Genomic DNA, 14,148 nt, shown 5'->3' with positions numbered 1-14,148 from the left:
TGGTTGGAGATTTGGGTCCCTAGCAGCAGCTGGTTGGACTGTAGATACGGACGGCATATGAAAACTCCTTGGCCAGCCAAGGCGGAGGCCCTGTAGGCCCCTGCAGAGTCTTGGGCTGGGCTTATAAACTCTTGGGTGAGGTGCTGGGGAGGCACTTTACCAAAGCAGAAGGTGAGGAGGGCCCATTAGGGGTCCCGCAGCAAACTCAGGCAGCCTCCACGCGGGGCACCGATCCCTTGGTAGTCTGGGTCGTGGTCTCCCTTCCTGGCTTCTCCCTCCTCCTTGGAAGTACGCCCCTTCAACAGTGTGCTCTCCGTGCCCCACGTGGTGGACACTGGCGGAGAACAGTGCCAAGTCCCCGTCAGTCTGTAAGTCACAGCCCAGCGTGCTCCAGTCAGGCACCCCCGGGGAACGCTCACTCTCTGGCTGTGTGTTCTCCTCGCTCGCCAGCCCTCTCCCTGGATGGGCTTGTCCCCGGCTCCCTAGCAGTTTCTAGAAATAAACCAAAGGGTGGCACCTTAGGGTCACAAGGTGTTGCCTGCTTCATAAAGACTCAGCTGTAGATGGCACCTACGGTTTACAAGACCCTTTCCCGTCCATGCTCACTTTATGAAGTGAGCAGAGAAGTTTGCGAAAGGATCGTATAGGACAGAGCAAGAATTCTTAAGTTCCACCCTCAGTCCTGCTCCTCACCTGGAGCAAATTCACTTCCTCTTTTTCAGCTTCCATTTTCTCATTGATTAAAAAACAAACAAAAAGAGTCGATCTCTCTGGAGCAAGGTTACTGCGCTGTGTAACACCTGGAGAAAGGGGTCATCTTGGAATTGTGCAGAGAACCCCCGGAGCGAGCGTGTGTCACGTGGATTAAGTGACATAACTCAAGCACTAGCACAGGCCTGAGACAGCGGGTGAGTAACCAGTGCTTCTGCAGTGCTCACTCAATCACTCAGCATGCAGGGTTCCGAGGGGCGCTCACGGGAAGGAGGCAGTAGCATGGGCTCCCCGTGCCTGGTGGGACCTTTCCTGCACAGTTCTCTGCCACGTGACGTGGCCCTTTGCCCTAGGCCTCGGGGCTCCCAGCCGGCTGGAGGTGCAGAGTTCTGTGCGGGGCCTGGAGTGCGGGGCCTGGGCTGTGTAATGACCAGCCTTCCGCTCACTTGGAGTTTCCGCTGGGGGGCTGGAAGCCGCTGCATCCAGATGGCTAATTGCTTTGTGCCTGTTTCTGCAAATCACAGTGATTCACTGTCCCTGCTGAAAACACACTCTCTTTTCAAAGATTTAATGGTTTCCAAAATTAATTTAGCCTCATCTGTTATCCCCCTGCCCTCTGCACCGTCCCCTCCCCCAAAGCCCTCCTTCCTTTCCCCGCCCTCCTGTGGGGATGGGACTTTCTGCTGCAGGGCACCGTGCTGTGGGCTGGGAAGCGCAGCACCCTTTGCGGGGTCACCCGAGCACAAGCTGGGTGTGGAGATGTTGGGTGGGAGCCCAGAGGGCCACGGCTGGTGCCAGGGCCTCTCATCTTCCCCCATCCTGCACGCTTGGCCACCCAGCCCCGGCTGGCCACGCCCAGCCAAGGAACTCCGGGCAGCCGCTCCCCATTCGCACTGCTTTGCTGATCGGAAAGCAGCAGAAGATGGCCCCCGTCCTTGGGCCCCCGCACCCGTGTGGGAGACCAGAAGAAGCTCCTGGCTCCTGACTTCAGATCGGCCCAGCTTTGGCCATTGCAGCCATTTGGGGAGTGCACCAGCAGATGGAAGACCTCTCTCTCTGCCTCTCCTTCTCTCTCTCTGACTTTCAAGTGAATAAATAAATCTTAAAAAAAAAAAAAAAAAAAAAAAGCAACTCTCAGAGAGCACCTGCTTTTTGCATGTGAGGGACATGGTTAGTTTTGTTTTTGATGGTTCGCTATGGGTTCATGAGACCTGGAGGCCGAAGCCCTAAGAGGCTGGAGGTTTGGGGTCTACCTCTGTCTGACATGGATTTGTTTCTTTGTCATCTTCGGACATCTGTTCTTTCCTAACAATATAAAGACCATAGCATTCCTAGCTCACTCCTGATTCATTTATTTAATAAGCATTTCTTGAGCCTTTCCGTGTGCCAGGCATGTACTAGGTACTGAAGGTACAGTGGGAAAACAGGGCCACGAATCTGGCCTTCCAGGAACTCAGTCTCAAGGGGCGGGGGGGGGGGGGGGCGCGGAGTACAGCAGGTCTCCCTCTCGGTAACTGTTAGATCTTGCTTTACGGATTTCAAGGCTGTGTTGTTAAGTACATTTAAATTCTTGGTTATTATGTCTTGTTGCTTTGAACAGTAGGAAGTATCCCATTTTGACCCTTGTAATGCTTTTAACCTTAAATTCTCTTTTATTTATTTGTCTTAAAATTTTTTACTTATTTATTGAGAGGCAGAGAGAGAGAGAGCAAGTGGGCACTTGCAAGAGCTCACGTTCGCTATATCCTCCTCCAAATGCCCTCATTGCTAGGGTGGGGTTGGGACTGGAGCCAGGAGCTGGGAACTCACTGCAGGTCTCCCACATGGATGGCAGGAATGCACTTACTTGAGCCATCACTGCTGTTTCCCAAAGCTCTGTATTGAAAGGAAGCTGGAGTCGGGGCCCAGAGCTGGAAACAACTCAGGCACTCTGCTGTGGAATGCAGGTATTTTAACTGATAGGCTAAACACCCTTTCCAAATTCATTTCTTTTGCCCATCGGTGGAGGACTGGTTCAACAAGCTACAGTACATCTACCCAATGGAGTATATGTGGCTGTGAAAAAAAAAGAGACACTTCTCTTTATGCTGCTACCAAATGAGTTGCAGTATGTGTCACTGGCGTGGAAAAACAGGGTGGGTAAAATATATATTGTATGCTACTGTTTAAGACAAATAAGTGTTCATCCATGGGTATGCTTGCTTGTACATTAAAAAGCAGAAGGGGGCCAGTGCTGCAGCTCACTAGGCTAATCCTCTGCCTGTGGCGCCAGCACCCCAGGGTTCTAGTCCCAGTTGGGGCACCGATTCTGTCCCAGTTGCTTCTTTTCCAGTCCAACTCTCTGCTGTGGCCCGGGAGTACAGTGGAGGATGGCCCAGGTGCTTGGGCCCTGCACCCCATGGGAGACCAGGAGGAAGCACCTGGCTCCTGGCTTTGGATTGGCGCAGTGCACTGGCCACAATGCACCGGCCATAGTGGACGCTTGGGGAGTGAACCAGCGGAAAAAGGAAGACCTTTCTCTCTGTCTCTCTCTCTCTCATTGTCTAACTCTGCCTGTCAAAAAAAAAAAAAAAAAAGCAGAAGGGGCAGGTGTTTGGCCTGGCAGTTAGGATACCAGTGAAAATGCCTGCACCCCCACATTAATGTGCTTGGGTTTGATGCCTGACTCCTGCTCCTGACTCCAGCTTCCCACTAATATCAGTGTATTGTATCAATGTATTATATAATTGAAGGTTTCTAAGAAAATACACTTTTAAAATTATTTATTTATTTGATAGAGACAGACAGACAGACAGAGCTCCTATCTTCTGGTTCTCTTTCCAAATGCCCGCAACAACCTGAGCTGGGCCAGGCTGAAGCCAGGATCCAGAAACTGGATGGGGGTGGCAGGGACCCATGTCATTGAGTTGTCACCTGGTGCCTTCCAGGGTGTGCTTTAGCACGAAGCTGGCAGTGGAAGTAGAGTCAGGGCTTGAACCCAGCTCCTCCAACATGGGACATGGGCATCCCAAGTGGCTTCTTCCCCACCCAGCCGAGTGGCTGCCCCACCACTGTAACGTTTTATAGTTCCTCCTTTCTGGAGAATTGTCTGCCATGATCTCCATGAATGTTACGTTGTGCCATCCCCTCCACTTCCTCCAGGATTCACATGCTAGGAATCTCTCACTTCCTTTCCGTCCTATCTCTTTTATTTTTCTAGCTATGACCTAGGTGACTTCCTCATTTGGATTTTGCAAGTCTCTGAAGCCCTGTGCCTTAGACCAGAGCTGAAGAGCACGCACAGAACTGCTCAGCCGCGGTGCAGAGCAGGCTGCTCAGAGATGGGGGTCCCTGCTGTTTCAGTGGCGTCCGTTTTGGTGTGTGGAGAAAGGGTCAAAAAGAGCTGGCACTTTTGCTTATTCTAATTTTTCTCCCTACATAGATAACAAGCTGGCTAAATATAAAAGGGGCTTGCTGCATCTTCGCTGGCTTCGGTAAGCTCTTGGCTTTGTATTAAGACGTGGGAGTCTGAGAGATACCATCCATTGATGTTCTGCATGATAATGGATGTTTTTGTTTTCTTACATTTTCCCTTCCACATATTCCCCGTGAAAGTGTTTATGAATTCTAAATATGAAATCTATAGTTAATTTTTATACTACGACTATAAATACTGCTCACTGTGGAACAATATTACAAAATCGCATTCTCTCCAGCTTTGTGTTTCTCTTGTAGTTAACAATTGCCATAATTTTTCTTTTGCTTAGTTTTAAAAATTGTTATTGTTAATATTTCCCAAATGTTCCTCCAAAGTGTTATCTGTTAAATATCTAGTATTTTCCCCCCAAAACCAAGCATGTGAAACAGTCTATCCCTGCCCCCCTGCCCCCACTCCGGGGCCTCCTCCCGTGCGCTCTGTGGTCCAGCTTGGATGGCGCACTCTCTACACCTGCGCTCAGGTGTCAGCTCAGGACTTCTCCTCCGTCAGTCTTCCCCTTGGACGGCTCCCCTGTTTTCTGAAGTCCCTTTGTTCTTTGTTCTTGGCTTAGTCTTTCATTTCACTGAATCATATCTTCCACTATCTTCCTAAGAGAAGGTGCGTGGGAGGTAAAAATTTTGAGTTGCTACATTTCTGAAAATATCTTTATTCCACACTTATCCTTTATTTGGCTAAGTATAGAATACGAGGATAAAAGTAATTTTCACCCAGAACTGAGGGTGTGCAACACCACTCTCTGGAGCCTCCTGCCACCGAGATGTCCAGGGCCACACAGATCCTCACTCCTTCATATGTGGCAAGATGTTTCCCTTCCGAAGTTTCTAGGTTATTCTCATTATCCTGACATTCTGAAATTCAAAATGTTACCTTGGTAGTCTCTCCCCTTGCACTGGACATGCAGTAGCCACTTTCAATTTGGAGATTCATGTCTTCACTTCTGGGAAATTATCTTACATTATTATTATCCATATATATATATATATATATATATAATCTCCTACCTTTTGTTTTCTGAAGTTTATTATAGATATTGGGAAGTCCTTGAATGCTAACACTCTTTTCTCTCATCTAGTTTTCATTTCTTTATCTTTAAAATTTTTTGTTTGTTTACTTATTTTTTTGGAGAGACAGAGGGACAGAGAGCTCCCAACTGCTGGTTCACTCCCCAGATGCCTGCAAGGCTGGAGTTGGGAGACAGGAACTCAGCCCACATCTCCCATGTGGGCAGCAGGGTCCCAAGTACTGAGCCATCACCTGCCATCTCTCAGAGTGTGCATTAGCAGGAAGCTGGAACTGGGAGTGGAGCTGGGACTGGAACCCAGATGCTCCAAGATGGGAGGGGTGCAGGCTTCCTAACCATAGGCCAACCCCCCCCCCCCCGACCATTCTTTTTAAAATTCTACATTCTAGGAAATATTTTCAACTTTCTTTTCCTACTTTTTTGTTGAATCTTTTGTTTTAGCTATCACATTTTTTTTTATTTCTAAGAGCTTCCTGTCATCCTGATTGCTCCTTTTCCACACCATTCTTTTCTTTTTCATGGGCTTGCATTTTTTTTTAAGCTCTCAGAGGCTATTAATTGAATGTAAACATTGGGGTCTGTGTCGTAGCACAGCAAGCGAAGCGGCCGCCTGCAATGCCAGCATTCCGTATAGGAGTGTGAGTTCAAGTCCCGGCTGCTCTGCTTCCTGCCCAGCTCCCTGCTGATGTGCCTGGGAAAGCACCAGGAGATGGCCCACGTGCTTGGGCCTCTGCCACGCATGTGAGAGACCATGGAGCTCCCAGCCCCAGGCTTTGTCCTGGACCAGCCCTGGTCATCGTCACCACCCGGGGAGTGAACCGGCAGAAGGAAGATTTCTGTCTCTCCCTCCCTCAAAGAAATACATAAACATTTAGAAAAATTAAATGGAAACATGAAAACTTTTAAATGTTTTGTTTTGGTCTCTCTCTTTTCATGTGGGATACTTGGCAAAGTCTTGGTGGTCCTGGGTTATCCAACCATATGAAACAGGCCGCTCTGTGGGGTTGGGTGGGGGTGGAATTTGGGGGGCTTCACTCTCTGGCGATGACATTGAGTGACCGTGAAAAGTCAAAGTGCAGGGGACTGTTTTTGGGGCTAGGAAACTGTGAGGGCTCCTCCAGTCGTCTACCAGTGGGCAGATAGCTGATAGGCCCTTCTGGGACTGGGGTAGGGGGCGAGGCCTGGCACAGGACCCCACTTAGTTGCGTAAGGACTCACCTTGATCCCTCCCTGTTCTCAGCCAGACGCCTGCCTCTGACTGGCTGGGACCCTTGAACTGGGTGGTGCTCTGCTTCTGCCCTCTAGAAACACTCTCCAGTCTCGAGGAGGGATGTGGTTGCCTGTGTGGAGCTGGGAGGGGTAATTTCTCCACGTGTCTCTTTCAGGCAGGTCCCCAGGGTTCAGCCCTCGCTCTCAAACCCAGCTGCCTCTGAGCTCCCAGCCTCTTGGGGCTCTGTGGGGGACAACCTGCTCAGTCCTCACCACCAGCGCCCCCTTCAGGCACTTTGGAGTCTGTATTCTCCTCTCTGCAGGTTCAGTTACGGCTCCTGCAGCCACTTCCAATCCTCTGCAGGTTTGCTGCACTCTCCTCCGCTGATATCTCCACTGGTAGGGTCTTTGGAGGTGATGAAGGCCTGGGATCCATCTGTTACTTCTCTCCAGTAGAAATGTTTTCCTAGAGAGCCACGGACAAGAAATACCCTGGGCAATTTTTAAAAATTTAAAAATTTTGGCCGGCGCCGTGGCTCACTAGGCTAATCCTCCGCCTTGCAGCGCCAGCACACCGGGCTCTAGTCCCAGTCGGGGCGCTGGATTCTGTCCTGGTTGCCCCTCTTCCAGGCCAGCTCTCTGCTGTGGCCCGGGAGGGCAGTGGAGGATGGCCCAAGTGCTTGGGCCCTGCACCCACATGGGAGACCAGGAGAAGCACCTGGCTCCTGCCACCGGATCAGCGCGGTGCGCCAGCCACAGCCGCGGCGGCCATTGGAGGGTGAACCAACAGCAAAAGGAAGACCTTTCTCTCTGTCTCTCTCTCTCTCTCTCTCACTGTCCACTCTGCCTGTCCAAAAAAAAAAAAAAAGTTTTAAAATTTGGGGCTGGTACCACGGCTCACTAGGCTAGTCCTCCACCTGAGGCGCAGGGTTCTAGTCCCGGTCGGGGTGCCAGATTCTATGCCGGTTGCTCCTCTTCCAGGCCAGCTCTCTGCTGTGGTCCGGGAGTGCAGTGGAGGATGGCCCAAGTCCTTGGGTCCTGCGCCCACATGGGAGACCAGGAGAAGCACCTGGCTCCTGGCTTCAGATCAGTGCAGCACACCGGCTGTGGTGGCCATTTGGGGGGTGAACCAACAGAGGGAAGGCCTTTCTCTCTGTCTCTCTCTCTCTCTCACTGTCTAACTCTGTCAAATAAAAAAATTTAATTTAAAAATTTATTTTTATTTTATTTGAAACTCAGAGACAAAGAGCTTTTCCATCAACTGGTTCACTTTCCAAAGGCCTACAACACCTGAGGCTAGGCCAGGCTGAAGCCAGGAGCCCAGCATTCATCCAGATCTCCCACGTGGGTAGCAGGAAACCAAGCATTTGAGCCATCACCTGCTGCCTCCCGGGGTGCAGATTAGCAGGAAGCTGGAATTGAAAGTGGAGCCAGGGCTGGCGCCACGGCTCACTAGGCTAATCCTCCACCTAGCGGCGCCGGCACACCGGGTTCTAGTCCCGGTCGGGGTGCCGGATTCTGTCCCAGTTGCCCCTCTTCCAGGCCAGCTCTCTGCTGTGGCCCGGGAGTGCAGTGGAGGATGGCCCAAGTGCTTGGGCCCTGCACCCCATGGGAGACCAGGAGAAGCACCTGGCTCTTGCCATCGGATCAGCGCGGTGCGCTGGCTGCAGCGGCCATTGGAGGGTGAACCAACGGCAAAGGAAGACCTTTCTCTCTGTCTCTCACTATCCACTCTGTCTGTCAAAAAAAAAAAAAAAAAGAAAAGAAAAAAAGAAAAGAAAAGAAAGAAAGTGGAACCAGGACTTGAACGCAGGCACTCCAGGTATGGAATATGGGCCTCCCAACCAGCATCTTGACCACTGTGCCGTCAGCCCGCCTTGCACCCATCCACAGCAGTCCCTGAGTGACGACTCCCCTTCCTGCAAGGTCTATGCCTTCAATGCTTGACCAGGCAGTGTCAAAGGCAGAGTTGGCCTCCGGGGCACAGAGGAGTGTTCTCCACATTCTTCCTCACTGTGGACAGAGTTCTCAGAAGCCACTTTGGCTGCAGTGAGAGACAGAAGCACCGTCCCCACCTCACCACACACCACATCGCCCCAGGGAACACTGCTATAATTAGTACTTGGGCTCCTCAACAGCCTACCACAGCCTGGTCACCCCAGACATGATGGAGACTCGTGGGAAGGAGAGAAGGCATAAAATAGACAAAGCAAGCAAGGGAGAGGAAGGAGGGTAATAGGGAAAGGGTGGTGATAATATTAATAATAAGGTTTATAATTAGTGATGATAATAATGACTTGCATTTGCAAATAACCTGCACATGCTTGGTCTCATTTACTCATTAAGTATACACATTTAGATCACTTAAACTATCATACAGGTTAAATAGGCTTTCGTGGGCTCTAAAACTCAATTATCATCGGCAGCCTTGGTTTGGAGGCACTGGCTCCGAGTTCCACGTAATGACTTGTAACTGGAAACAGAGACCGAGTGGAGGCGCAGGACTGTGCCCACGAGGCAGTTTATGCCTGGTGCACGCCCCTGCACCAGCTCTGGTGCTGACGGCCGAGGTGCAGGGCAAGGGGCAAGCACTTGGATGCCCACAGGTCGCAGGGTGCGGGTCCAAGCAGAGAGCACTGGGCACCACTGGGGCCGTGCCAGGGAAGAGTTCACAGAAGAGAGGCCTGTGCCGTGGAGTCTGTCCAGTAGGGAAGGCTGCGGGTGGGGGCATTTTGTGCAGAGAGCATCAGGGACAAACCAGAGAAGGTTCAGTGCAAAATTCCGTAGACAGAGTGGCTTCCCCATGGTGGGCGTGCAGGTTGGTGCGGCTGTTTCTTTGGGTATCAATACCCTGTTTTTCCATGGGGAAGCCACGTGTTCATGCCAGCTTTCGTCCACGTGATTTGGGTGGGACTGGGTGCATGCTTCTCCTAGCCTGACCATTCAGCAGAGAGACCCACTCGGGGTAGGCAGGTGCCCCAGGCTGGACCAATGAGAGTTGGCCCTGGGACTTTCACTGTCCGAGAAGCAGGTCCCGTCCCTGCTGGGTTTGTGAAATAAGTGTGAGTGGGTATGCAGTGTACAGAGGCCCCTCAGCCTATGGCTGTAAGTTGAAATTATTAAGTGGAGGCCGGCGCCGCGGCTCAGTAGGCTAATCCTCCACCTTGAGACGCCGGCACTCTGGGTTCTAGTCCCAGTAGGGGCGCCGGATTCTGTCCCGGTCGCCCCTCTTCCAGGCCAGCTCTCTGCTGTGGCCCGGAAGTGCAGTGGAGGATGGCCCAGGTACTTGGACCCTGCACCCCATGGGAGACCAGGATAAGTACCTGGCTCCTGCCATCGGATCAGCGCGGTGCACTGGCCGCAGCACGCCGGCCGCGGCAGCCATTGGAGGGTGAACCAACGGCAAAGGAAGACCTTTCTCTCTGTCTCTCTCTCTCACTGTCCACTCTGCCTGTCAAAAAAAAAATTATTAAGTGGAAAATGTATTTAATGAGCCTACCATACTGACCATGGTAGCTTAGCCAGTACCGGGAGCTGCCCCTGGTGCTGGTTGCCGCTGCCCAGCCTCGTGACACAGTCATCTGTCACAATGACAAAAGACCAAAGTTCCACTCAGTGGCTTCCACTGAATCCATTTGGCATTTGGTCCTCATAAGGCCCATCCTCATAAGCCAGGGGCTGTCTATATCTATTTGTCTGTTTACATTTTTTGTTGATATGCATAGAGTAAGACTGAAGGAAGTATCCTGAAATGTTAGCCCTGATTAATTTTTGGCAGTAAGAAAATTGATATTTACGTCTTCCATAATTTACATATTATTTACATTTTATAGAGTGGTTTATTATATGTATATTTAAATAGGTTTGATATAAATCATTCACATGTTTAATAATATTTTATAAAATGCATTGCTATAAATAAATATAATACATAGTGACTATTTTATAAGAATAATATATTTATTACGTATTTGTGTTTATGATATAAGCAGTAGGTACTGTGGTTTTTTGCATTAAGAGAAGGCAGAAGTGCTTTACTCTCCAAGTGGCCATTCAGTCCTCCCCTGGCCTCCGGTTTCAAACCCGGCCGCCACCACCACCTGGCAGGTCATGCACCCTTATCCCAGGGTGACCCAGTTTCCTGTAACATTTTCAAAGTATAGGATTTTATTTTTCAAAGTCAAGTGTTGAAGCCGACGCCACGGCTCACTAGGCTAATCCTCTGCCTTGCGGCGCCGGCACACCGGGTTCTAGTCCCGGTTGGGGTGCCGGGTTCTGTCCGGGTTGCCCCTCTTCCAGGCCAGCTCTCTGATGTGGCCAGGGAGTGCAGTGGAGGATGGCCCAAGTGCTTGGGCCCTGTACCTCATGGGATATCAGGATAAGTACCTGGCTCCTGCCATCAGATCAGTGTGGTGCGCCGGCCATGGCGGCCATTGGAGGGTGAACCAACGGCAAAGGAAGACCTTTCTCTCTGTCTCTCTCTCTCACTGTCCACTCTGCCTGTCAAAAAAAAAAAAAAAAAAAAGTCAAGTGTTGGCCAGCGCCACGCCTCACTAGGCTAATCCTCTACCTGTGGCACCGGCACTCAGGGTTCCAGCCCAGTTGGGGCGCCGGATTCTGTCCCGGTTGCTACTCTTCCAGTCCAGCTCTCTGCTGTGCCCGGGAAGGCAGTGAAGGATGGCCCAAGTGCTTGGGCCCTGCATCCGCATGGGAGACCAGGAGGAAGCACCTGGCTCCTGGCTTTGGATCGGTGCAGCGCGCCGGCTGTGGCGGCCATTTGGGGGGTGAACCAACGGAAAGGAAGACTTTTCTCTCTGTCTCTCTCTCTTTCACTATCTAAATCTACCTGTCAAAAAAAAAGTCAAGTGTTTAGGAAAAAGAAGCAATTCAAGGTAAAGCATTTAGGAACTAAGAGAGGTAGTAGAGTGTGGCCCATTTCCCATCAGACCCCAAGCCCTGCACTTAACAGAGCAGAAGATGGGCAAGACCCTGCCCCTGGGGTGGGTGTTGGGGCTCCTCCTGGTGGGCGGTGGCTGCTCCACCTTTGCCTGAGTTGTCTTTGGAGAATGAGCTCCATGGGTTCTTGGGCTGGCGTGGGACACTCTTGGTAGCCCTACCAGCGAGACAGACAGAACACAAGCCCAGCCATGTTTCCATTTGTCACCAAACATGAAGAGTTTCCCCCAACCCTCATCTAGTCCCATGTGCCAGGGTTTGAGGACTCCTGCGAGTTCTCACTCACTCCTGCTGGCTCCCACTGTGGAACAGGCCCTCTCTCCACTCCTCCTAGCCCAGTGGAAACAGCTCTCCCCGTGAGCCCGGCTGGGAGCCTCCCTTACGGCTCGCAGTGTCTCGTGGTCCCGCGTCGCACTGTCTCCTTTCCAGGAGAGCAGGTTTTGTTCTGGTCTAACCCGAAGACCTGTTACAGTATTTCCCTTAAAATAAAAGGGATCATTGCAAGTTGCTTCCCCCTCTCCAGGAGACAGAGGAATTGGAGTAAAACCGCACACCCATGCAGCGTAGAAGCTCAGCTTGGCCCCTTTCCTCTCTACTGCTTTCTTCAAAAATGGCACTTGCTACACACCTCATTACACCAAGTGCACCAGGGTACTTCAACAAGGTCATGGAGAAATGAATTAAAAGGTAACTCTACTTTTAGTTCAAAAAGGTGTTTTTTAAAAAAATATGTATTGTAAGAAGAAAGGCGGTGCAGATTGGTGCCTCCTCACACAGGGCACCAAATGTCAGAGAAAGGGCGCAGAACGGAGAGGAGACAGATACAAACTCGCAGCCAGACCGAATTTATGGAAAATAAATGAAAGTTTAAAGACAATAAACGCATAGAGGTCGACCCACTGCCGGTGTGCACACAGACTGAACACGTGGCAGGGGGCCCAGACCCCGGCAGGCCGGGCCTTTTTATACTTGGGTGGGCTAGGAGTGGGGGTGGGGGCAGTAGGAGGAGGTGAGCTTCCCCATTAAGGTGCTTCAAGCCTGGTGCACCGGCTTCCAAACCTGGGGAGGAATGCGGGGTGTGAGGCAGAATTGGTCTCTTGGAAGAAGGCAGGGCTAACAAGAGCCTAAAATGGCTGAGGCCAATGTCCCTGTTCTAGCATGTGTATGTAAATACTTGCATAGTCTTTCCCTAGTAGGACTTACTGTGGACTTTGAAGACCTCCTGAGACTGAAAGGGGCGCGGGGGCGCGGGGGGGTGGGGTGGGGGCAGGAGGAGGGGGTGAGGTCACTGGAGACAGAAATCGCCAGTTTCCTGGGGCTTTCCTTCTTGGACTTGGACGTGGGGACTGAGGGCTGGGAGTCAGCTAGCTGTGAGGTCAGGGGCGGGTTGGGGGTGGGGGTGCCGGGCCTCTTCCAGCTTCAGCGAGCACCTGGCTCCAGGTGTCCTCTCCACCTGCCTCTAACTGGATTGCGTCAGCGCTGCTGGAGGACTCATTCTCCCGCCCCCACCGGCTCCGCCTCCCTCCACCTCCCAGAACTTACTAGTTCTAGATAACGTCCTTTTGTTCCGCCTGTGACTCCACGCCCTTGGGGGCTGGGCAGGAGGAAGCCTACCGGGAAGGTGCCAAGTGTATCTGATGAAGGTCAGAGGTAAGAGACTCCCCGTGTGCCTTCCAGGGGAGCCTGTTCCCAAGGGCTGCCCCCGCATCCAGGAGGCGGCTCTGGGCTTGGCTTCCTGGCAGGCAAGGCTGTGGGCACTGAGTGGGCTGGCGATGTAGGTCCTCGCTTCATAAATCTTCATTTTGGGAATTTACTCGGATTTTTTTCCAAGGAATCCTCCAGCGAGGGGTTGGGTGTCTCCAGCGGCTTTGCCTCCAGACTTGTAACCGGGCCTGAACTACGGAGCACAGCAGCCAGGATTCTGCCCAGTCCTGCCCAGCCTCCCTCACCAGTCCTCTTCCCGCACCCACTGAGCTCTAACCATGCAGGTTTCCCTACCAGACGTGTCACGCATTCTCATGCTTCTGTGACCACTTTGCAAAAGCTGTTCCTTCGGCCTGAAGTGCCCCCTGCCATGGTTCTTCTTAAAGAACTCCTACTCATCCTTCAAAACCCCTACTTGAAAGTCAGATTCCTCTTCAAAGTCTTGCTTGACTCCACAGACAGGGTTGGCTGCTGGCTGCTTCAAGGCACAGGGTTCCTTCCCTGGCTCATCACCCATTAGGGTAATTATTAGGATTTGCATGTTTATCTTCCTTCCAGGTGCTCCTCCAGGGCAGAGACTGTGTCATTCACCTTTGCAAACCTGATGCACAGCCCAAGGCCTGGCTCTAATAATTCCTCAGGCACTAACTGTGGAAGGACACGAACATTTCTTCTGGATTGGTGGTGGGTTTGCTTAGCATTCAGAGGATGCACCTGTCCCCATGGACTGTCTTTCCTGACAAGAGCCCTGTGCATTCCCGTAGCATCAGGGTTGCATCTGCGGGGTGTGTGTGTGTGTGTGTGTCTCCGCCTGACTTTTCCATTTTACACATTAACCCCATGGGTGGTGGTGGTGGTTACCATCATAAAGTGAGAAGACGGAGGCTAAGAGGTTAAGTGTCATGTTCAGTAGCAGCTCACCAGTGACAGGGCTGGGACTTGGGCTGGGACCTGGGCTGGGACTTGGGCTGGGACCTGGACTGGGTGTTCTGGCCTACACCGAAGATGCTCAGTCAGTGCTGTTTGACTTAGCTGATCAGCATCGCCTGGAAACTTGTTAGAAACGCAA

The 14,148-nt window shown here is 51.6% G+C and overlaps 1 long non-coding RNA gene across 4 annotated transcripts in view; it reads left to right on the top strand.

Annotated features, from left to right (window-relative positions):
* The window catches only part of LOC103347711 (uncharacterized), a 29,384-nt gene extending 16,776 nt beyond the window's left edge, over window positions 1-12,608 (top strand). Inside the window, exons 2-4 of one of the 4 annotated variants that reach the window (XR_007916951.2) lie at window positions 723-908; window positions 4,133-4,184; window positions 11,899-12,608. This is a non-coding gene — a long non-coding RNA (uncharacterized lncRNA). Of the gene's footprint in view, window positions 1-722; window positions 2,847-4,132; window positions 4,185-5,799; window positions 6,110-11,898 lie in introns of those variants that run through there. The other 3 variants (XR_011386725.1, XR_011386726.1, XR_011386727.1) reach the window with 3 other exon arrangements.
* Window positions 12,609-14,148: the final 1,540 nt, after the last annotated feature.

The sequence above is a fragment of the Oryctolagus cuniculus genome, chromosome 2 (assembly GCF_964237555.1).
Source record: "Oryctolagus cuniculus chromosome 2, mOryCun1.1, whole genome shotgun sequence".
NCBI lineage: Eukaryota > Metazoa > Chordata > Mammalia > Lagomorpha > Leporidae > Oryctolagus > Oryctolagus cuniculus.
The sequence above is the reverse complement of the archived record's forward strand: the minus strand, read 5'-3'. Positions and strand labels throughout refer to the sequence as shown.